The sequence below is a fragment of the Stenella coeruleoalba genome, assembly GCF_951394435.1.
Source record: "Stenella coeruleoalba genome assembly, contig: scaffold_52, whole genome shotgun sequence".
NCBI classification, from domain to species: Eukaryota; Metazoa; Chordata; class Mammalia; order Artiodactyla; family Delphinidae; genus Stenella; species Stenella coeruleoalba.
This window is the reverse complement of record NW_027646181.1, coordinates 2,020,830-2,045,794: the sequence shown is the minus strand read 5'-3', so window position 1 is coordinate 2,045,794 and position 24,965 is coordinate 2,020,830. Positions and strand designations below refer to the sequence as shown.

Sequence of the window (24,965 nt, the reverse complement as noted above, 5' to 3'; positions counted from 1 at the left end):
GCAATTTCTGCGGAAGATGAACAGGAATAGCGAGAACCAATGAGAGGCTAGCTGGAGGTGTCTGGACGGCAAATTTAACTCTCATTTCCCACCAGGAAGAGGAAATAACCAAAGGCTCAGCGTGCCGTACCGGAACCAGATTAGGGCCTGAAGCCATCCAGCGGTGTTGCGGCCAGCTCAAAAGAAAGCGAGTTGAAGAAAGGAGCTCAGGGGCACTGTAATTCACAAACCTGCAGAGTTATAAATGACAGCTATCGTCCAAAAATAGACTGAAGTAAGGCTGCCAAGAGGACTTGAAAGCGGGGCAGAATTGCAGGAAACCGATTTCAGGAGGTAGACTGGAATTGCATTGAAAGCATAGGAAAAGAGGCAGAACGTCCACAATGATGCACTTGGCCAAAAAGGGCGTAAGCGTTTTTTCCTGAATATATTCAGGAAAAAACGCATACGCCCTTTTTGGCCAACCAAGCAAGCTTGCAAAGGAAATCTGCACTACAATGAAGTCTCACTTCCCCCCGGTCAAAAGGGCCATCTGAAAAAAGTGTAAAATCCAGAAAGGCAGGACAGGCCATGGAGAACTGGGAGCCTTGTTATGCTGATGGGCGGGATGTAAATTGCCAACAACCACTCGGGAGAAGTGTATGGTGTTTCCTGAAACATCTAAAAAACAAAGCAACAGAACCTAGGGCACTTCCACTTATGGTCCTATAGCTTAGGGAAATTAAAATCAAAAAGACACAGCCACCCCAAAGTTTGGAACGGCTCTGTTTACAAGAACCTCGTTTACAGTACAAGTTCAACATCGCAGAAAGTGAAAAATGGATAAAGAAGTTGTGGTATTTACTTACAAAGCAATATCACTCAGCAATGAAATCTGTGTCATCAGGCCCTTAGCAGCACAATGAGTGGATTCAGGTATGATGATTCTAACTGAAGTAAGTCACACAGAAAAAGAAACATCATAAGATATCAGTAATACACGGAATGTAAACTTGGCTACACAGGAACTGAATTACAGAACAGAACAGGGTCTCAAATTTAGAAAACCAACTTATGCTTGCTTAAGGGTAAAGGTGAGTTGGGGTGCTGCATAAAACCAGAGATTGAAATGAGCACAGATAAATTTCCTTAAGTCAAATATGGAATAGACAAGAGCTACTCCTTGCTCAACGAAATGGACTCAACACCGCATATTAAACGCCTAAGAATGTTCCTGACTAGTAAGTATCTTAAAACCTATGGATTGCTATGTCTCCGAAAGAGAATCAAGCATGTGTACAGGGGCATAAACGCAGCAGTGATAGGATTGGAGAGGTTCGGTGAGCAAATGAAGACCCTTTGAAGTCATATTGCATGGTACCCATTCCACGGGTTTCAACTACCCAGGTTTAAGGTATTCTTCCTTCAGCTAAAACATGCATGTGGAATCTAGAGTATGATCAACCATGTGATCGGGAGACGTGTTCAAATATGTCTCAGTTTTCCTCCCCTGGTACTCGGGTGCAACATTCCAGACGCTTTACTAACACTCTCCCCACTTGGAGAGTCAGCGCCTTTAACCTCCTGTTTGGCCCAGTTTGCAATTTCTGCGGAAGATGAACAGGAATAGCGAGAACCAATGAGAGACTAGCTGGAGGTGTCTGGACGGGCAAATTTAACTCTCATTTCCCACCAGGAAGAGGAATTAACCAAAGGCTCAGCGTGCCGTGCCGGAACCAGATTAGGGCCTGAAGCCATCCTGCGGTGTTGCGGCCAGGTCACAAGAAAGCGAGTTGAAGAAAGGAGCTCAGGGGCACTGTAATTCACAAACCTGCAGAGTTATAAATGACAGCTATCGTCCAAAAATAGACTGAAGTAAGGCTGCCAAGAGGACTTGAAAGCGGGGCAGAATTGCAGGAAACCGATTTCAGGAGGTAGACTGGAATTGCATTGAAAGCATAGGAAAAGAGGCAGAACGTCCACAATGATGCACTTGGCCAAAAAGGGCGTATGCGTTTTTTCCTGAATATATTCAGGAAAAAACGCATACGCCCTTTTTGGCCAACCAAGCAAGCTTGCAAAGGAAATCTGCACTACAATGAAGTCTCACTTCCCCCCGGTCAAAAGGGCCATCTGAAAAAAGTGTAAAATCCAGAAAGGCAGGACAGGCCATGGAGAACTGGGAGCCTTGTTATGCTGATGGGCGGGATGTAAATTGCCAACAACCACTCGGGAGAAGTGTATGGTGTTTCCTGAAACATCTAAAAAACAAAGCAACAGAACCTAGGGCATTTCCATTTATGGTCCTATAGCTTAGGGAAATTAAAATCAAAAAGACACAGCCACCCCAAAGTTTGGAACAGCTCTGTTTACAAGAACCTCGTTTACAGTACAAGTTCAACATCGCAGAAAGTGAAAAATGGATAAAGAAGTTGTGGTATTTACTTACAAAGCAATATCACTCAGCAATGAAATCTGTGTCATCAGGCCCTTAGCAGCACAATGAGTGGCTTCAGGTATGATGATTCTAACTGAAATAAGTCACACAGAAAAAGAAACATCATAAGATATCAGTAATACACGGAATGGAAACTTGGCTACACAGGAACTGAATTACAGAACAGAACAGGGTCTCAAATTTAGAAAACCAACTTATTCTTGCTTAAGGGTAAAGGTGAGTTGGGGTGCTGCATAAAACCAGAGATTGAAATGAGCACAGATAAAGTTCCTTAAGCCAAATATGGAATAGACAAGAGCTACTCCTTGCTCAACGAAATGGACTCAACACCGCATATTAAACGCCTAAGAATGTACCTGACTAGTAAGTATCTTAAAACCTATGGATTGCTATGTCTCCGAAAGAGAATCAAGCATGTGTACAGGGGCATAAACGCAGCAGTGATAGGATTGGAGAGGTTTGGTGAGCAAATGAAGACCCTTTGAAGTCATATTGCATGGTACCCATTACACGGGTCTTAACTCTCCAGGTTTAAGGTATTCTTCCTTCAGCTAAAACATGCATGTGGAACCCAAGTATGATCAACCATGTGAACGGGAGACATGTTCAAATATGTCTCAGTTTTCCTCCCCTGGTACTCGGGTGCAACATTCCAGACGCTTTACTAACACTCTCCCCACTTGGAGAGTCAGCGCCTTTAACCTCCTGTTTGGCCCAGTTTGCAATTTCTGCGTAAGATGAACAGGAATAGCGAGAACCAATGAGAGGCTAGCTGGAGGTGTCTGGACGGGCAAATTTAACTCTCATTTCCCACCAGGAAGAGGAATTAACCAAAGGCTCAGCATGCCGGGCCGGAACCAGATTAGGGCCTGAAGCCATCCTGCGGTGTTGCGGCCAGGTCACAAGAAAGCGAGTTGAAGAAAGGAGCTCAGGGACACTGTAATTCACAAACCTGCAGAGTTATAAATGACAGCTATCGTCGAAAAATAGACTGAAGTAAGGCTGCCAAGAGGACTTGAAAGCGGGGCAGAATTGCAGGAAACCGATTTCAGGAGGTAGACTGGAATTGCATTGAAAGCATAGGAAAAGAGGCAGAACGTCCACAATGATGCACTTGGCCAAAAAGGGCGTATGCGTTTTTTCCTGAATATATTCAGGAAAAAACGCATACGCCCTTTTTGGCCAACCAAGCAATCTTGCAAAGGAAATCTGCACTACAATGAAGTCTCACTTCCCCCCGGTCAAAAGGGCCATCTGAAAAAAGTGTAAAATCCAGAAAGGCAGGACAGGCCATGGAGAACTGGGAGCCTTGTTATGCTGATGGGCGGGATGTAAATTGCCAACAGACACTCGGGAGAAGTGTATGGTGTTTCCTGAAACATCGAAAAAACAAAGCAACAGAGTCTAGGGCACTGCCACTTATGGTCCTATAGCTTAGGGAAATTAAAATCAAAAAGACACAGCCACCCCAAAGTTTGGGACGCCTCTGTTTACAAGAACCTCGTTTACAGTACAAGTTCAACATCGCAGAAAGTGAAAAATGGATAAAGAAGTTGTGGTATTTACTTACAAAGCAATATCACTCAGCAATGAAATCTATGTCATCAGGCCCTTAGCATCACAATGAGTGGATTCAGGTATGATGATTCTAACTGAAATAAGTCACACAGAAAAAGAAACATCATAAGATATCAGTAATACACGGAATGTAAACTTGGCTACACAGGAACTGAATTACAGAACAGAACAGGGTCTCAAATTTAGAAAACCAACTTATGCTTGCTTAAGGGTAAAGGTGAATTGGGGTGATGCATAAAACCAGAGATTGAAATGAGCACAGATAAAGTTCCTTAAGTCAAATATGGAATAGACAAGAGCTACTCCTTGCTCAACGAAATGGACTCAACACCGCATATTAAACGCCTAAGAATGTACCTGACTAGTAAGTATCTTAAAACCTATGGATTGCTATGTCTCCAAAAGAGAATCAAGCATGTGTACAGGGGCATAAACACAGCAGTGATAGGATTGGAGAGGTTCGGTGAGCAAATGAAGACCCTTTGAAGTCATACTGCATGGTATCCATTACACGGGTCTCAACTCTCCAGGTTTAAGGTATTCTTACTTCAGCTAAAACATGCATGTGGAACCCAAGTATGATCAACCATGTGAACGGGAGACGTGTTCAAATATGTCTCAGTTTTCCTCCCCTGGTACTCGGGTGCAACATTCCAGACGCTTTACTAACACTCTCCCCACTTGGAGAGTCAGCGCCTTTAACCTCCTGTTTGGCCCAGTTTGCAATTTCTGCGGAAGATGAACAGGAATAGCGAGAACCAATGAGAGACTAGCTGGAGGTGTCTGGACCGGCAAATTTAACTCTCATTTCCCACCAGGAAGAGGAAATAACCAAAGGCTCAGCGTGCCGTGCCGGAACCAGATTAGGGCCTGAAGCCATCCTGCGGTGTTGCGGCCAGGTCACAAGAAAGCAAGTTGAAGAAAGGAGCTCAGGGGCACTGTAATTCACAAACCTGCAGAGTTATAAATGACAGCTATCGTCCAAAAATAGACTGAAGTAAGGCTGCCAAGAGGACTTGAAAGCGGGGCAGAATTGCAGGAAACCGATTTCAGGAGGTAGACTGGAATTGCATTGAAAGCATAGGAAAAGAGGCAGAACGTCCACAATGATGCACTTGGCCAAAAAGGGCGTATGCGTTTTTTCCTGAATATATTCAGGAAAAAACGCATACGCCCTTTTTGGCCAACCAAGCAAGCTTGCAAAGGAAATCTGCACTACAATGAAGTCTCACTTCCCCCCGGTCAAAAGGGCCATCTGAAAAAAGTGTAAAATCCAGAAAGGCAGGACAGGCCATGGAGAACTAGGAGCCTTGTTATGCTGATGGGCGGGATGTAAATTGCCAACAACCACTCGGGAGAAGTGTATGGTGTTTCCTAAAACATCTAAAAAACAAAGCAACAGAACCTAGGGCACTTCCACTTATGGTCCTATAGCTTAGGGAAATTAAAATCAAAAAGACACAGCCACCCCAAAGTTTGGAACGGCTCTGTTTACAAGAACCTCGTTTACAGTACAAGTTCAACATTGCAGAAAGTGAAAAATGGATAAAGAAGTTGTGGTATTTACTTACAAAACAATATCACTCAGCAATGAAATCTGTGTCATCAGGCGCTTAGCAGCACAATGAGTGGATTCAGGTATGATGATTCTAACTGAAATAAGTCACACAGAAAAAGAAACATCATAAGATATCAGTAATACACGGAATGTAAACTTGGCTACACAGGAACTGAATTACAGAACAGAACAGGGTCTCAAATTTAGAAAACCAACTTATGCTTGCTTAAGGGTAAAGGTGAGTTGGGGTGCTGCATAAAACCAGAGATTGAAATGAGCACAGATAAAGTTCCTTAAGCCAAATATGGAATAGACAAGAGCTACTCCTTGCTCAACGAAATGGACTCAACACCCCATATTAAACGCCTAAGAATGTACCTGACTAGTAAGTATCTTAAAACCTATGGATTGCTATGTCTCCGAAAGAGAATCAAGCATGTGTACAGGGGCATAAACGTAGCAGTGATAGGACTGCAGAGGTTCGGTGAGCAAATGAAGACCCTTTGAAGTCATATTGCATGGTACCCATTCCACGGGTTTCAACTACCCTGGTTTAAGGTATGATTCCTTCAGCTAAAACATGCATGTGGAACCTAGAGTATGATCAACCATGTGATCGGGAGACGTGTTCAAATATGTCTCAGTTTTCCTCCCCTGGTACTCGGGTGCAACATTCCAGACGCTTTACTAACACTCTCCCACACTTGGAGAGTCAGTCCCTTTAACCTCCTGTTTGGCCCAGTTTGCAATTTCTGCGGAAGATGAACAGGAATAGCGAGAACCAATGAGAGGCTAGCTGGAGGTGTCTGGACGGGCAAATTTAACTCTCATTTCCCACCAGGAAGAGGAATTAACCAAAGGCTCAGCATGCCGGGCCGGAACCAGATTAGGGCCTGAAGCCATCCTGCGGTGTTGCGGCCAGGTCACAAGAAAGCGAGTTGAAGAAAGGAGCTCAGGGGCACTGTAATTCACAAACCTGCAGAGTTATAAATGACAGCTATCGTCCAAAAATAGACTGAAGTAAGGCTGCCAAGAGGACTTGAAAGCGGGGCAGAATTGCAGGAAACCGATTTCAGGAGGTAGACTGGAATTGCATTGAAAGCATAGGAAAAGAGGCAGAACGTCCACAATGATGCACTTGGCCAAAAAGGGCGTATGCGTTTTTTCCTGAATATATTCAGGAAAAAACGCATACGCCCTTTTTGGCCAACCAAGCACGCTTGCAAAGGAAATCTGCACTACAATGAAGTCTCACTTCCCCCCGGTCAAAAGGGCCATCTGAAAAAAGTGTAAAATCCAGAAAGGCAGGACAGGCCATGGAGAACTGGGAGCCTTGTTATGCTGATGGGCGGGATGTAAATTGCCAACAACCACTCGGGAGAAGTGTATGGTGTTTCCTGAAACATCGAAAAAACAAAGCAACAGAGCCTAGGGCACTGCCACTTATGGTCCTATAGCTTAGGGAAATTAAAATCAAAAAGACACAGCCACCCCAAAGTTTGGGACGCCTCTGTTTACAAGAACCTCGTTTACAGTACAAGTTCAACATCGCAGAAAGTGAAAAATGGATAAAGAAGTTGTGGTATTTACTTACAAAGCAATATCACTCAGCAATGAAATCTATGTCATCAGGCCCTTAGCATCACAATGAGTGGATTCAGGTATGATGATTCTAACTGAAATAAGTCACACAGAAAAAGAAACATCATAAGATATCAGTAATACACGGAATGTAAACTTGGCTACACAGGAGCTGAATTACAGAACAGAACAGGGTCTCAAATTTACAAAACCAACTTATGCTTGCTTAAGGGTAAAGGTGAGTTGGGGTGCTGCATAAAACCAGAGATTGAAATGAGCACAGATAAAGTTCCTTAAGTCAAATATGGAATAGACAAGAGCTACTCCTTGCTCAACGAAATGGACTCAACACCGCATATTAAACGCCTAAGAATGTACCTGACTAGTAAGTATCTTAAAACCTATGGATTGCTATGTCTCCAAAAGAGAATCAAGCATGTGTACAGGGGCATAAACACAGCAGTGATAGGATTGGAGAGGTTCGGTGAGCAAATGAAGACCCTTTGAAGTCATATTGCATGGTACCCATTACACGGGTCTCAACTCTCCAGGTTTAAGGTATTCTTACTTCAGCTAAAACATGCATGTGGAACCCAAGTATGATCAACCATGTGAACGGGAGACGTGTTCAAATATGTCTCAGTTTTCCTCCCCTGGTACTCGGGTGCAACATTCCAGACGCTTTACTAACACTCTCCCCACTTGGAGAGTCAGCGCCTTTAACCTCCTGTTTGGCCCAGTTTGCAATTTCTGCGGGAGATGAACAGGAATAGCGAGAACCAATGAGAGGCTAGCTGGAGGTGTCTGGACCGGCAAATTTAACTCTCATTTCCCACCAGGAAGAGGAAATAACCAAAGGCTCAGCGTGCCGTGCCGGAACCAGATTAGGGCCTGAAGCCATCCTGCGGTGTTGCGGCCAGGTCACAAGAAAGCAAGTTGAAGAAAGGAGCTCAGGGGCACTGTAATTCACAAACCTGCAGAGTTATAAATGACAGCTATCGTCGAAAAATAGACTGAAGTAAGGCTGCCAAGAGGACTTGAAAGCGGGGCAGAATTGCAGGAAACCGATTTCAGGAGGTAGACTGGAATTGCATTGAAAGCATAGGAAAAGAGGCAGAACGTCCACAATGATGCACTTGGCCAAAAAGGGCGTATGCGTTTTTTCCTGAATATATTCAGGAAAAAACGCATACGCCCTTTTTGGCCAACCAAGCAAGCTTGCAAAGGAAATCTGCACTACAATGAAGTCTCACTTCCCCCCGGTCAAAAGGGCCATCTGAAAAAAGTGTAAAATCCAGAAAGGCAGGACAGGCCATGGAGAACTAGGAGCCTTGTTATGCTGATGGGCGGGATGTAAATTGCCAACAACCACTCGGGAGAAGTGTATGGTGTTTCCTAAAACATCTAAAAAACAAAGCAACAGAACCTAGGGCACTTCCACTTATGGTCCTATAGCTTAGGGAAATTAAAATCAAAAAGACACAGCCACCCCAAAGTTTGGAACGGCTCTGTTTACAAGAACCTCGTTTACAGTACAAGTTCAACATTGCAGAAAGTGAAAAATGGATAAAGAAGTTGTGGTATTTACTTACAAAACAATATCACTCAGCAATGAAATCTGTGTCATCAGGCCCTTAGCAGCACAATGAGTGGATTCAGGTATGATGATTCTAACTGAAGTAAGTCACACAGAAAAAGAAACATCATAAGATATCAGTAATACACGGAATGTAAACTTGGCTACACAGGAACTGAATTACAGAACAGAACAGGGTCTCAAATTTAGAAAACCAACTTATGCTTGCTTAAGGGTAAAGGTGAGTTGGGGTGCTGCATAAAACCAGAGATTGAAATGAGCACAGATAAAGTTCCTTAAGCCAAATATGGAATAGACAAGAGCTACTCCTTGCTCAACGAAATGGACTCAACACCCCATATTAAACGCCTAAGAATGTACCTGACTAGTAAGTATCTTAAAACCTATGGATTGCTATGTCTCCGAAAGAGAATCAAGCATGTGTACAGGGGCATAAACGCAGCAGTGATAGGACTGCAGAGGTTCGGTCAGCAAATGAAGACCCTTTGAAGTCATATTGCATGGTACCCATTCCACGGGTTTCAACTACCCTGGTTTAAGGTATGATTCCTTCAGCTAAAACATGCATGTGGAACCTAGAGTATGATCAACCATGTGATCGGGAGACGTGTTCAAATATGTCTCAGTTTTCCTCCCCTGGTACTCGGGTGCAACATTCCAGACGCTTTACTAACACTCTCCCACACTTGGAGAGTCAGTCCCTTTAACCTCCTGTTTGGCCCAGTTTGCAATTTCTGCGGAAGATGAACAGGAATAGCGAGAACCAATGAGAGGCTAGCTGGAGGTGTCTGGACGGGCAAATTTAACTCTCATTTCCCACCAGGAAGAGGAATTAACCAAAGGCTCAGCATGCCGGGCCGGAACCAGATTAGGGCCTGAAGCCATCCTGCGGTGTTGCGGCCAGGTCACAAGAAAGCGAGTTGAAGAAAGGAGCTCAGGGGCACTGTAATTCACAAACCTGCAGAGTTATAAATGACAGCTATCGTCCAAAAATAGACTGAAGTAAGGCTGCCAAGAGGACTTGAAAGCGGGGCAGAATTGCAGGAAACCGATTTCAGGAGGTAGACTGGAATTGCATTGAAAGCATAGGAAAAGAGGCAGAACGTCCACAATGATGCACTTGGCCAAAAAGGGCGTATGCGTTTTTTCCTGAATATATTCAGGAAAAAACGCATACGCCCTTTTTGGCCAACCAAGCAAGCTTGCAAAGGAAATCTGCACTACAATGAAGTCTCACTTCCCCCCGGTCAAAAGGGCCATCTGAAAAAAGTGTAAAATCCAGAAAGGCAGGACAGGCCATGGAGAACTGGGAGCCTTGTTATGCTGATGGGCGGGATGTAAATTGCCAACAACCACTCGGGAGAAGTGTATGGTGTTTCCTGAAACATCGAAAAAACAAAGCAACAGAGCCTAGGGCACTGCCACTTATGGTCCTATAGCTTAGGGAAATTAAAATCAAAAAGACACAGCCACCCCAAAGTTTGGGACGCCTCTGTTTACAAGAACCTCGTTTACAGTACAAGTTCAACATCGCAGAAAGTGAAAAATGGATAAAGAAGTTGTGGTATTTACTTACAAAGCAATATCACTCAGCAATGAAATCTATGTCATCAGGCCCTTAGCATCACAATGAGTGGATTCAGGTATGATGATTCTAACTGAAATAAGTCACACAGAAAAAGAAACATCATAAGATATCAGTAATACACGGAATGGAAACTTGGCTACACAGGAACTGAATTACAGAACAGAACAGGGTCTCAAATTTAGAAAACCAACTTATGCTTGCTTAAGGGTAAAGGTGAGTTGGGGTGCTGCATAAAACCAGAGATTGAAATGAGCACAGATAAAGTTCCTTAAGTCAAATATGGAATAGACAAGAGCTACTCCTTGCTCAACGAAATGGACTCAACACCGCATATTAAACGCCTAAGAATGTACCTGACTAGTAAGTATCGTAAAACCTATGGATTGCTACGTCTCCAAAAGAGAATCAAGCATGTGTACAGGGGCATAAACGCAGCAGTGATAGGATTGGAGAGGTTCGGTGAGCAAATGAAGACCCTTTGAAGTCATATTGCATGGTACCCATTACACGGGTCTCAACTCTCCAGGTTTAAGGTATTCTTCCTTCAGCTAAAACATGCATGTGGAACCCAAGTATGATCAACCATGTGAACGGGAGACGTGTTCAAATATGTCTCAGTTTTCCTCCCCTGGTACTCGGGTGCAACATTCCAGACGCTTTACTAACACTCTCCCCACTTGGAGAGTCAGCGCCTTTAACCTCCTGTTTGGCCCAGTTTGCAATTTCTGCGGAAGATGAACAGGAATAGCGAGAACCAATGAGAGGCTAGCTGGAGGTGTCTGGACGGCAAATTTAACTCTCATTTCCCACCAGGAAGAGGAAATAACCAAAGGCTCAGCGTGCCGTACCGGAACCAGATTAGGGCCTGAAGCCATCCAGCGGTGTTGCGGCCAGCTCAAAAGAAAGCGAGTTGAAGAAAGGAGCTCAGGGGCACTGTAATTCACAAACCTGCAGAGTTATAAATGACAGCTATCGTCCAAAAATAGACTGAAGTAAGGCTGCCAAGAGGACTTGAAAGCGGGGCAGAATTGCAGGAAACCGATTTCAGGAGGTAGACTGGAATTGCATTGAAAGCATAGGAAAAGAGGCAGAACGTCCACAATGATGCACTTGGCCAAAAAGGGCGTATGCGTTTTTTCCTGAATATATTCAGGAAAAAACGCATACGCCCTTTTTGGCCAACCAAGCAAGCTTGCAAAGGAAATCTGCACTACAATGAAGTCTCACTTCCCCCCGGTCAAAAGGGCCATCTGAAAAAAGTGTAAAATCCAGAAAGGCAGGACAGGCCATGGAGAACTGGGAGCCTTGTTATGCTGATGGGCGGGATGTAAATTGCCAACAACCACTCGGGAGAAGTGTATGGTGTTTCCTGAAACATCTAAAAAACAAAGCAACAGAACCTAGGGCACTTCCACTTATGGTCCTATAGCTTAGGGAAATTAAAATCAAAAAGACACAGCCACCCCAAAGTTTGGAACGGCTCTGTTTACAAGAACCTCGTTTACAGTACAAGTTCAACATCGCAGAAAGTGAAAAATGGATAAAGAAGTTGTGGTATTTACTTACAAAGCAATATCACTCAGCAATGAAATCTGTGTCATCAGGCCCTTAGCAGCACAATGAGTGGATTCAGGTATGATGATTCTAACTGAAGTAAGTCACACAGAAAAAGAAACATCATAAGATATCAGTAATACACGGAATGTAAACTTGGCTACACAGGAACTGAATTACAGAACAGAACAGGGTCTCAAATTTAGAAAACCAACTTATGCTTGCTTAAGGGTAAAGGTGAGTTGGGGTGCTGCATAAAACCAGAGATTGAAATGAGCACAGATAAAGTTCCTTAAGTCAAATATGGAATAGACAAGAGCTACTCCTTGCTCAACGAAATGGACTCAACACCGCATATTAAACGCCTAAGAATGTTCCTGACTAGTAAGTATCTTAAAACCTATGGATTGCTATGTCTCCGAAAGAGAATCAAGCATGTGTACAGGGGCATAAACGCAGCAGTGATAGGATTGGAGAGGTTCGGTGAGCAAATGAAGACCCTTTGAAGTCATATTGCATGGTACCCATTCCACGGGTTTCAACTACCCAGGTTTAAGGTATTCTTCCTTCAGCTAAAACATGCATGTGGAACCTAGAGTATGATCAACCATGTGATCGGGAGACGTGTTCAAATATGTCTCAGTTTTCCTCCCCTGGTACTCGGGTGCAACATTCCAGACGCTTTACTAACACTCTCCCCACTTGGAGAGTCAGCGCCTTTAACCTCCTGTTTGGCCCAGTTTGCAATTTCTGCGGAAGATGAACAAGAATAGCGAGAACCAATGAGAGACTAGCTGGAGGTGTCTGGACGGGCAAATTTAACTCTCATTTCCCACCAGGAAGAGGAATTAACCAAAGGCTCAGCGTGCCGTGCCGGAACCAGATTAGGGCCTGAAGCCATCCTGCGGTGTTGCGGCCAGGTCACAAGAAAGCGAGTTGAAGAAAGGAGCTCAGGGGCACTGTAATTCACAAACCTGCAGAGTTATAAATGACAGCTATCGTCCAAAAATAGACTGAAGTAAGGCTGCCAAGAGGACTTGAAAGCGGGGCAGAATTGCAGGAAACCGATTTCAGGAGGTAGACTGGAATTGCATTGAAAGCATAGGAAAAGAGGCAGAACGTCCACAATGATGCACTTGGCCAAAAAGGGCGTATGCGTTTTTTCCTGAATATATTCAGGAAAAAACGCATACGCCCTTTTTGGCCAACCAAGCAAGCTTGCAAAGGAAATCTGCACTACAATGAAGTCTCACTTCCCCCCGGTCAAAAGGGCCATCTGAAAAAAGTGTAAAATCCAGAAAGGCAGGACAGGCCATGGAGAACTGGGAGCCTTGTTATGCTGATGGGCGGGATGTAAATTGCCAACAACCACTCGGGAGAAGTGTATGGTGTTTCCTGAAACATCTAAAAAACAAAGCAACAGAACCTAGGGCACTTCCATTTATGGTCCTATAGCTTAGGGAAATTAAAATCAAAAAGACACAGCCACCCCAAAGTTTGGAACGGCTCTGTTTACAAGAACCTCGTTTACAGTACAAGTTCAACATTGCAGAAAGTGAAAAATGGATAAAGAAGTTGTGGTATTTACTTACAAAGCAATATCACTCAGCAATGAAATCTGTGTCATCAGGCCCTTAGCAGCACAATGAGTGGATTCAGGTATGATGATTCTAACTGAAATAAGTCACACAGAAAAAGAAACATCATAAGATATCAGTAATACACGGAATGTAAACTTGGCTACACAGGAACTGAATTACAGAACAGAACAGGGTCTCAAATTTAGAAAACCAACTTATTCTTGCTTAAGGGTAAAGGTGTGTTGGGGTGCTGCATAAAACCAGAGATTGAAATGAGCACAGATAAATTTCCTTAAGCCAAATATGGAATAGACAAGAGCTACTCCTTGCTCAACGAAATGGACTCAACACCGCATATTAAACGCCTAAGAATGTACCTGACTAGTAAGTATCTTAAAACCTATGGATTGCTATGTCTCCGAAAGAGAATCAAGCATGTGTACAGGGGCATAAACGCAGCAGTGATAGGATTGGAGAGGTTTGGTGAGCAAATGAAGACCCTTTGAAGTCATATTGCATGGTACCCATTACACGGGTCTTAACTCTCCAGGTTTAAGGTATTCTTCCTTCAGCTAAAACATGCATGTGGAACCCACGTATGATCAACCATGTGAACGGGAGACGTGTTCAAATATGTCTCAGTTTTCCTCCCCTGGTACTCGGGTGCAACATTCCAGACGCTTTACTAACACTCTCCCCACTTGGAGAGTCAGCGCCTTTAACCTCCTGTTTGGCCCAGTTTGCAATTTCTGTGGAAGATGAACAGGAATAGCGAGAACCAATGAGAGACTAGCTGGAGGTGTCTGGACGGGCAAATTTAACTCTCATTTCCCACCAGGAAAAGGAAATAACCAAAGGCTCAGCGTGCCATGCCGGAACCAGATTAGGGCCTGAAGCCATCCTGCGGTGTTGCGGCCAGGTCACAAGAAAGCAAGTTGAAGAAAGGAGCTCAGGGGCACTGTAATTCACAAACCTGCAGAGTTATAAATGACAGCTATCGTCCAAAAATAGACTGAAGTAAGGCTGCCAAGAGGACTTGAAAGCGGGGCAGAATTGCAGGAAACCGATTTCAGGAGGTAGACTGGAATTGCATTGAAAGCATAGGAAAAGAGGCAGAACGTCCACAATGATGCACTTGGCCAAAAAGGGCGTATGCGTTTTTTCCTGAATATATTCAGGAAAAAACGCATACGCCCTTTTTGGCCAACCAAGCAAGCTTGCAAAGGAAATCTGCACTACAATGAAGTCTCACTTCCCCCCGGTCAAAAGGGCCATCTGAAAAAAGTGTAAAATCCAGAAAGGCAGGACAGGCCATGGAGAACTGGGAGCCTTGTTATGCTGATGGGCGGGATGTAAATTGCCAACAACCACTCGGGAGAAGTGTATGGTGTTTCCTGAAACATCTAAAAAACAAAGCAACAGAACCTAGGGCACTTCCACTTATGGTCCTATAGCTTAGGGAAATTAAAATCAAAAAGACACAGCCACCCCAAAGTTTGGAACGGCTCTGTTTACAAGAACCTCGTTTACAGTACAAGTTCAACATCGCAGAAAGTGAAAAATGGATAAAGAAGTTGTGGTATTTACTTACAAAGCAATATCACTCAGCAATGAAATCTGTGTCATCAGGCCCTTAGCAGCACAGTGAGTGGATTCAGGTATGATGATTCTAACTGAAATAAGTCACACAGAAAAAGAAACATCATAAGATATCAGTAATACATGGAATGTAAACTTGGCTACACAGGAACTGAATTACAGAACAGAACAGGGTCTCAAATTTAGAAAACCAACTTATTCTTGCTTAAGGGTAAAGGTGAGTTGGGGTGCTGCATAAAACCAGAGATTGAAATGAGCACAGATAAAGTTCCTTAAGCCAAATATGGAATAGACAAGAGCTACTCCTTGCTCAACGAAATGGACTCATCACCCCATATTAAACGCCTAAGAATGTTCCTGACTAGTAAGTATCTTAAAACCTATGGATTGCTATGTCTCCAAAAGAGAATCAAGCATGTGTACAGGGGCATAAACGCAGCAGTGATAGGATTGGAGAGGTTCGGTGAGCAAATGAAGACCCTTTGAAGTCATATTGCATGGTACCCATTCCACGGGTTTCAACTACCCAGGTTTAAGGTATTCTTCCTTCAGCTAAAACATGCATGTGGAACCTAGAGTATGATCAACCATGTGATCGGGAGACGTGTTCAAATATGTCTCAGTTTTCCTCCCCTGGTACTCGGGTGCAACATTCCAGACGCTTTACTAACACTCTCCCGACCTGGAGAGTCACTCCCTTTAACCTCCTGTTTGGCCCAGTTTGCAATTTCTGCGGAAGATGAACAGGAATAGCGAGAACCAATGAGAGAGTAGCTGGAGGTGTCTGGACGGGCAAATTTAACTCTCATTTCCCACCAGGAAGAGGAATTAACCAAAGGCTCAGCGTGCCGTGCCGGAACCAGATTAGGGCCTGAAGCCATCCTGCGGTGTTGCGGCCAGGTCACAAGAAAGCGAGTTGAAGAAAGGAGCTCAGGGGCACTGTAATTCACAAACTTGCAGAGTTATAAATGACAGCTATTGTCCAAAAATAGACTGATGTAATGCTGCCAAGAGGACTTGAAAGCGGGGTAGAATTGCAGGAAACCGATTTCAGGAGGTAGACTGGAATTGCATTGAAAGCATAGGAAAAGAGGCAGAACGTCCACAATGATGCACTTGGCCAAAAAGGGCGTATGCGTTTTTTCCTGAATATATTCAGGAAAAAACGCATACGCACTTTTTGGCCAACCAAGCAAGCTTGCAAAGGAAATCTGCACTACAATGAAGTCTCACTTCCCCCCGGTCAAAAGGGCCATCTGAAAAAAGTGTAAAATCCAGAAAGGCAACAGGCCATTGAGAACTGGGAGCCTTGTTATGCTGATGGGTGGGATGTAAATTGCCAACAGACACTTGGGAGAAGTGTATGGTGTTTCCTGAAACATCTAAAAAACAAAGCAACAGAGCCTAGGGCACTTCTACTTATGGTCCTATAGCTTAGGGAAATTAAAATCAAAAAGACACAGCCACCCCAAAGTTTGGAACGGCTCTGTTTACAAGAACCTCGTTTACAGTACAAGTTCAACATCACAGAAAGTGAAAAATGGATAAAGAACTTGTGGTACTTACGTACAATGCAGTATCACTCAGCAATGAAATCTATGTCATCAGGCCCGTAGCAGCATAATGAGTAGATTCAGGTACGATGATTCTAACTGAAATAAGTCACACAGAAAAAGAAACATCATAAGATATCACTAATACACGGAATGTAAACTTGGCTACACAGGAACTGAATTACAGAACAGAACAGGGTCTCAAATTTAGAAAACCAACTTATGCTTGCTTAAGGGGAAAGGTGAGTTGGGGTGCTGCATAAAACCAGAGATTGAAATGAGCACAGATAAAGTTCCTTAAGCCAAATATGGAATAGACAAGAGCTACTCCTTGCTCAACGAAATGGACTCAACACCGCATATTAAACGCCTAAGAATGTACCTGACTAGTAAGTATCGTAAAACCTATGGATTGCTACGTCTCCAAAAGAGAATCAAGCATGTGTACAGGGGCATAAACGCAGCAGTGATAGGATTGGAGAGGTTCGGTGAGCAAATGAAGACCCTTTGAAGTCATATTGCATGGTACCCATTACACGGGTCTCAAATCTCCAGGTTTAAGGTATTCTTCCTTCAGCTAAAACATGCATGTGGAACCCAAGTATGATCAACCATGTGAACGGGAGACGTGTTCAAATATGTCTCAGTTTTCCTCCCCTGGTACTCGGGTGCAACATTCCAGACGCCTTACTAACACTCTCCCCACTTTGAGAGTCAGCGCCTTTAACCTCCTGTTTGGCCCAGTTTGCAATTTCTGCGGAAGATGAACAGGAATAGCGAGAACCAATGAGAGGCTAGCTGGAGGTGTCTGGACGGGCAAATTTAACTCTCATTTCCCACCAGGAAGAGGAAATAACCAAAGGCTCAGCGTGCCGTACCAGAACCAGATTAGGGCCTGAAGCCATCCTGCGGTGTTGCGGCCAGCTCAAAAGAAAGCGAGTTGAAGAAAGGAGCTCAGGGGTACTGTAATTCACAAACATGCAGAGTTATAAATGACAGCTATCGTCCAAAAATAAACTGAAGTAAGGCTGCCAAGAGGACTTGAAAGCGGGCAGAATTGCAGGAAACCGATTTCAGGAGGTAGACTGGAATTGCATTGAAAGCATAGGAAAAGAGGCAGAACGTCCACAATGATGCACTTGGCCAAAAAGGGCGTATGCGTTTTTTCCTGAATATATTCAGGAAAAAACGCATACGCCCTTTTTGGCCAACCAAGCAAGCTTGCAAAGGAAATCTGCACTACAATGAAGTCTCACTTCCCCCCGGTCAAAAGGGCCATCTGAAAAAAGTGTAAAATCCAGAAAGGCAGGACAGGCCATGGAGAACTGGGAGCCTTGTTATGCTGATGGGCGGGATGTAAATTGCCAACAACCACTCAGGAGAAGTGTATGGTGTTTCCTAAAACATCTAAAAAACAAAGCAACAGAACCTAGGGCACTTCCACTTATGGTCCTATAGCTTAGGGAAATTAAAATCAAAAAGACACAGCCACCCCAATGTTTGGAACGGCTCTGTTTACAAGAACCTCGTTTACAGTACAAGTTCAACATCGCAGAAAGTGAAAAATGGATAAAGAAGTTGTGGTATTTACTTACAAAGCAATATCACTCAGCAATGAAATCTGTGTCATCAGGCCCTTAGCAGCACAATGAGTGGATTCAGGTATGATGATTCTAACTGAAGTAAGTCACACAGAAAAAGAAACATCATAAGATATCAGTAATACACGGAATGTAAACTTGGCTACACAGGAACTGAATTACAGAACAGAACAGGGTCTCAAATTTAGAAAACCAACTTATGCTTGCTTAAGGGTAAAGGTGAGTTGGGGTGCTGCATAAAACCAGAGATTGAAATGAGCACAGATAAAGTTCCTTAAGCCAAATATGGAATAGACAAGAGCTACTCCTTGCTCAACGAAATGGACTCAACACCCCATATTAAACGCCTAAGAATGTACCTGACTAGTAAGTATCTTAAAACCTATGGATTGCTATGTCTCCGAAAGAGAATCAAGCATGTGTACAGGGGCATAAACGCAGCAGTGATAGGATTGGAGAGGTTCGGTGAGCAAATGAAGACCCTTTGAAGTCATATTGCATGGTACCCATTCCACGGGTTTCAACTACCCAGGTTTAAGTTATGATTCCTTCAGCTAAAACATGCATGTGGAACCTAGAGTATGATCAACCATGTGATCGGGAGACGTGTTCAAATATGTCTCAGTTTTCCTCCCCTGGTACTCGGGTGCAACATTCCAGACGCTTTACTAACACTCTCCCCACTTGGAGAGTCAGTCCCTTTAACCTCCTGTTTGGCCCAGTTTGCAATTTCTGTGGAAGATGAACAGGAATAGCGAGAACCAATGAGAGGCTAGCTGGAGGTGTCTGGACAGGCAAATTTAACTCTCATTTCCCACCAGGAAGAGGAATTAACCAAAGGCTCAGCATGCCGGGCCGGAACCAGATTAGGGCCTGAAGCCATCCTGCGGTGTTGCGGCCAGGTCACAAGAAAGCGAGTTGAAGAAAGGAGCTCAGGGGCACTGTAATTCACAAACCTGCAGAGTTATAAATGACAGCTATCGTCCAAAAATACACTGAACTAAGGCTGCCAAGAGGACTTGAAAGCGGGGCAGAATTGCAGGAAACCGATTTCAGGAGGTAGACTGGAATTGCATTGAAAGCATAGGAAAAGAGGCAGAACGTACACAATGATGCACTTGGCCAAAAAGGGCATATGCGTTTTTTCCTGAATATATTCAGGAGAAAACGCATATGCCCTTTTTGGCCAACCAAGCAAACTTGCAAAGGAAATCTGCACTACAATGAAGTCTCACTTCCCCCCGGTCAAAAGGGCCATCTGAAAAAAGTGTAAAATCCAGAAAGGCAGGACAGGCCATGGAGAACTGGGAGCCTTGTTATGCTGATGGGCGGGATGTAAATTGCCAACAACCACTCAGGAGAAGTGTATGGTGTTTCCTGAAACATCTAAAAAACAAAGCAACAGAACCTAGGGCACTTCCACTTATGGTCCTATAGCTTAGGGAAATTAAAATCAAAAAGACACAGCCACCCCGAAGTTTGGAACGGCTCTGTTTACAAGAACCTCGTTTACAGTACAAGTTCAACATCGCAGAAAGTGAAAAATGGATAAAGAAGTTGTGGTATTTACTTACAAAGCAATATCACTCAGCAATGAAATCTGTGTCATCAGGCCCTTAGCAGCACAATGAGTGGATTCAGGTATGATGATTCTAACTGAAATAAGTCACACAGAAAAAGAAACATCATAAGATATCAGTAATACACGGAATGTAAACTTGGCTACACAGGAACTGAATTACAGAACAGAACAGGGTCTCAAATTTAGAAAACCAACTTATTCTTGCTTAAGGGTAAAGGTGAGTTGGGGTGCTGCATAAAACCAGAGATTGAAATGAGCACAGATAAAGTTCCTTAAGCCAAATATGGAATAGACAAGAGCTACTCCTTGCTCAACGAAATGGACTCAACACCCCATATTAAACGCCTAAGAATGTAACTGACTAGTAAGTATCTTAAAACCTATGGATTGCTATGTCTCCGAAAGAGAATCAAGCATGTGTACAGGGGCATAAACGCAGCAGTGATAGGATTGGAGAGGTTTGGTGAGCAAATGAAGACCCTTTGAAGTCATATTGCATGGTACCCATTACACGGGTCTTAACTCTCCAGGTTTAAGGTATTCTTCCTTCAGCTAAAACATGCATGTGGAACCCAAGTATGATCAACCATGTGAACGGGAGACGTGTTCAAATATGTCTCAGTTTTCCTCCCCTGGTACTCGGGTGCAACATTCCAGACGCTTTACTAACACTCTCCCCACTTGGAGAGTCAGCGCCTTTAACCTCCTGTTTGGCCCAGTTTGCAATTTCTGTGGAAGATGAACAGGAATAGCGAGAACCAATGAGAGACTAGCTGGAGGTGTCTGGACGGGCAAATTTAACTCTCATTTCCCACCAGGAAAAGGAAATAACCAAAGGCTCAGCATGCCGTGCCGGAACCAGATTAGGGCCTGAAGCCATCCTGCGGTGTTGCGGCCAGGTCACAAGAAAGCAAGTTGAAGAAAGGAGCTCAGGGGCACTGTAATTCACAAACCTGCAGAGTTATAAATGACAGCTATCGTCCAAAAATAGACTGAAGTAAGGCTGCCAAGAGGACTTGAAAGCGGGGCAGAATTGCAGGAAACCGATTTCAGGAGGTAGACTGGAATTGCATTGAAAGCAAAGGAAAAGAGGCAGAACGTCCACAATGATGCACTTGGCCAAAAAGGGCGTATGCGTTTTTTCCTGAATATATTCAGGAAAAAACGCATACGCCCTTTTTGGTCAACCAAGCAAGCTTGCAAAGGAAATCTGCACTACAATGAAGTCTCACTTCCCCCCGGTCAAAAGGGCCATCTGAAAAAAGTGTAAAATCCAGAAAGGCAGGACAGGCCATGGAGAACTGGGAGCCTTGTTATGCTGATGGGCGGGATGTAAATTGCCAACAACCACTCGGGAGAAGTGTATGGTGTTTCCTGAAACATCTAAAAAACAAAGCAACAGAACCTAGGGCACTTCCATTTATGGTCCTATAGCTTAGGGAAATTAAAATCAAAAAGACACAGCCACCCCAAAGTTTGGAACGGCTCTGTTTACAAGAACCTCGTTTACAGTACAAGTTCAACATCGCAGAAAGTGAAAAATGGATAAAGAAGTTGTGGTATTTACTTACAAAGCAATATCACTCAGCAATGAAATCTGTGTCATCAGGCCCTTAGCAGCACAATGAGTGGATTCAGGTATGATGATTCTAACTGAAGTAAGTCACACAGAAAAAGAAACATCATAAGATATCAGTAATACACGGAATGTAAACTTGGCTACACAGGAACTGAATTACAGAACAGAACAGGGTCTCAAATTTAGAAAACCAACTTATGCTTGCTTAAGGGTAAAGGTGAGTTGGGGTGCTGCATAAAACCAGAGATTGAAATGAGCACAGATAAAGTTCCTTAAGCCAAATATGGAATAGACAAGAGCTACTCCTTGCTCAACGAAATGGACTCAACACCCCATATTAAACGCCTAAGAATGTACCTGACTAGTAAGTATCTTAAAACCTATGGATAGCTATGTCTCCGAAAGAGAATCAAGCATGTGTACAGGGGCATAAACGCAGCAGTGATAGGATTGCAGAGGTTCGGTGAGCAAATGAAGACCCTTTGAAGTCATATTGCATGGTACCCATTCCACGGGTTTCAACTACCCAGGTTTAAGGTATGATTCCTTCAGCTAAAACATGCATGTGGAACCTAGAGTATGATCAACCATGTGATCGGGAGACGTGTTCAAATATGGCTCAGTTTTCCTCCCCTGGTACTCGGGTGCAACATTCCAGACGCTTTACTAACACTCTCCCCACTTGGAGAGTCAGTCCCTTTAACCTCCTGTTTGGCCCAGTTTGCAATTTCTGTGGAAGATGAACAGGAATAGCGAGAACCAATGAGAGGCTAGCTGGAGGTGTCTGGACAGGCAAATTTAACTCTCATTTCCCACCAGGAAGAGGAATTAACCAAAGGCTCAGCATGCCGGGCCGGAACCAGATTAGGGCCTGAAGCCATCCTGCGGTGTTGCGGCCAGGTCACAAGAAAGCGAGTTGAAGAAAGGAGCTCAGGGGCACTGTAATTCACAAACCTGCAGAGTTATAAATGACAGCTATCGTCCAAAAATACACTGAACTAAGGCTGCCAAGAGGACTTGAAAGCGGGGCAGAATTGCAGGAAACCGATTTCAGGAGGTAGACTGGAATTGCATTGAAAGCATAGGAAAAGAGGCAGAACGTACACAATGATGCACTTGGCCAAAAAGGGCGTATGCGTTTTTTCCTGAATATATTCAGGAGAAAACGCATATGCCCTTTTTGGCCAACCAAGCAAACTTGCAAAGGAAATCTGCACTACAATGAAGTCTCACTTCCCCCCGGTCAAAAGGGCCATCTGAAAAAAGTGTAAAATCCAGAAAGGCAGGACAGGCCATGGAGAACTGGGAGCCTTGTTATGCTGATGGGCGGGATGTAAATTGCCAACAACCACTCGGGAGAAGTGTATGGTGTTTCCTGAAACATCTAAAAAACAAAGCAACAGAACCTAGGGCACTTCCACTTATGGTCCTATAGCTTAGGGAAATTAAAATCAAAAAGACACAGCCACCCCGAAGTTTGGAACGGCTCTGTTTACAAGAACCTCGTTTACAGTACAAGTTCAACATCGCAGAAAGTGAAAAATGGATAAAGAAGTTGTGGTATTTACTTACAAAGCAATATCACTCAGCAATGAAATCTGTGTCATCAGGCCCTTAGCAGCACAATGAGTGGATTCAGGTATGATGATTCTAACTGAAATAAGTCACACAGAAAAAGAAACATCATAAGATATCAGTAATACACGGAATGTAAACTTGGCTACACAGGAACTGAATTACAGAACAGAACAGGGTCTCAAATTTAGAAAACCAACTTATTCTTGCTTAAGGGTAAAGGTGAGTTGGGGTGCTGCATAAAACCAGAGATTGAAATGAGCACAGATAAAGTTCCTTAAGCCAAATATGGAATAGACAAGAGCTACTCCTTGCTCAACGAAATGGACTCAACACCCCATATTAAACGCCTAAGAATGTTCCTGACTAGTAAGTATCTTAAAACCTATGGATTGCTATGTCTCCGAAAGAGAATCAAGCATGTGTACAGGGGCATAAACGCAGCAGTGATAGGATTGCAGAGGTTTGGTGAGCAAATGAAGACCCTTTGAAGTCATATTGCATGGTACCCATTACACGGGTCTTAACTCTCCAGGTTTAAGGTATTCTTCCTTCAGCTAAAACATGCATGTGGAACCCAAGTATGATCAACCATGTGAACGGGAGACGTGTTCAAATATGTCTCAGTTTTCCTCCCCTGGTACTCGGGTGCAACATTCCAGACGCTTTACTAACACTCTCCCCACTTGGAGAGTCAGCGCCTTTAACCTCCTGTTTGGCCCAGTTTGCAATTTCTGTGGAAGATGAACAGGAATAGCGAGAACCAATGAGAGACTAGCTGGAGGTGTCTGGACGGGCAAATTTAACTCTCATTTCCCACCAGGAAAAGGAAATAACCAAAGGCTCAGCGTGCCGTGCCGGAACCAGATTAGGGCCTGAAGCCATCCTGCGGTGTTGCGGCCAGGTCACAAGAAAGCAAGTTGAAGAAAGGAGCTCAGGGGCACTGTAATTCACAAACCTGCAGAGTTATAAATGACAGCTATCGTCCAAAAATAGACTGAAGTAAGGCTGCCAAGAGGACTTGAAAGCGGGGCAGAATTGCAGGAAACCGATTTCAGGAGGTAGACTGGAATTGCATTGAAAGCAAAGGAAAAGAGGCAGAACGTCCACAATGATGCACTTGGCCAAAAAGGGCGTATGCGTTTTTTCCTGAATATATTCAGGAAAAAACGCATACGCCCTTTTTGGTCAACCAAGCAAGCTTGCAAAGGAAATCTGCACTACAATGAAGTCTCACTTCCCCCCGGTCAAAAGGGCCATCTGAAAAAAGTGTAAAATCCAGAAAGGCAGGACAGGCCATGGAGAACTGGGAGCCTTGTTATGCTGATGGGCGGGATGTAAATTGCCAACAACCACTCGGGAGAAGTGTATGGTGTTTCCTGAAACATCTAAAAAACAAAGCAACAGAACCTAGGGCACTTCCATTTATGGTCCTATAGCTTAGGGAAATTAAAATCAAAAAGACACAGCCACCCCAAAGTTTGGAACGGCTCTGTTTACAAGAACCTCGTTTACAGTACAAGTTCAACATCGCAGAAAGTGAAAAATGGATAAAGAAGTTGTGGTATTTACTTACAAAGCAATATCACTCAGCAATGAAATCTGTGTCATCAGGCCCTTAGCAGCACAATGAGTGGATTCAGGTATGATGATTCTAACTGAAATAAGTCACACAGAAAAAGAAACATCATAAGATATCAGTAATACACGGAATGGAAACTTGGCTACACAGGAACTGAATTACAGAACAGAACAGGGTCTCAAATTAGGAAACCAACTTATGCTTGCTTAAGGGTAAAGGTGAGTTGGGGTGCTGCATAAAACCAGAGATTGAAATGAGCACAGATAAAGTTCCTTAAGCCAAATATGGAATAGACAAGAGCTACTCCTTGCTCAACGAAATGGACTCAACACCCCATATTAAACGCCTAAGAATGTACCTGACTAGTAAGTATCTTAAAACCTATGGATTGCTATGTCTCCGAAAGAGAATCAAGCATGTG

At 43.7% G+C, this 24,965-nt stretch overlaps 1 long non-coding RNA gene across 8 annotated transcripts in view; it reads right to left on the bottom strand.

Annotated features, from left to right (window-relative positions):
* LOC307181276 overlaps nt 1–24,965 on the bottom strand; it is a 2,057,065-nt gene that overhangs the window by 141,226 nt on the left and 1,890,874 nt on the right. The window contains exon 10 of one of the 8 annotated variants that reach the window (XR_013826310.1): nt 2,429–2,510. The exons of the other annotated variants lie outside the window; for them this stretch is intronic. This is a non-coding gene — a long non-coding RNA (uncharacterized lncRNA). The remainder of the gene's footprint in view (nt 1–2,428; nt 2,511–24,965) is intronic. 8 annotated transcript variants of the gene reach the window in all.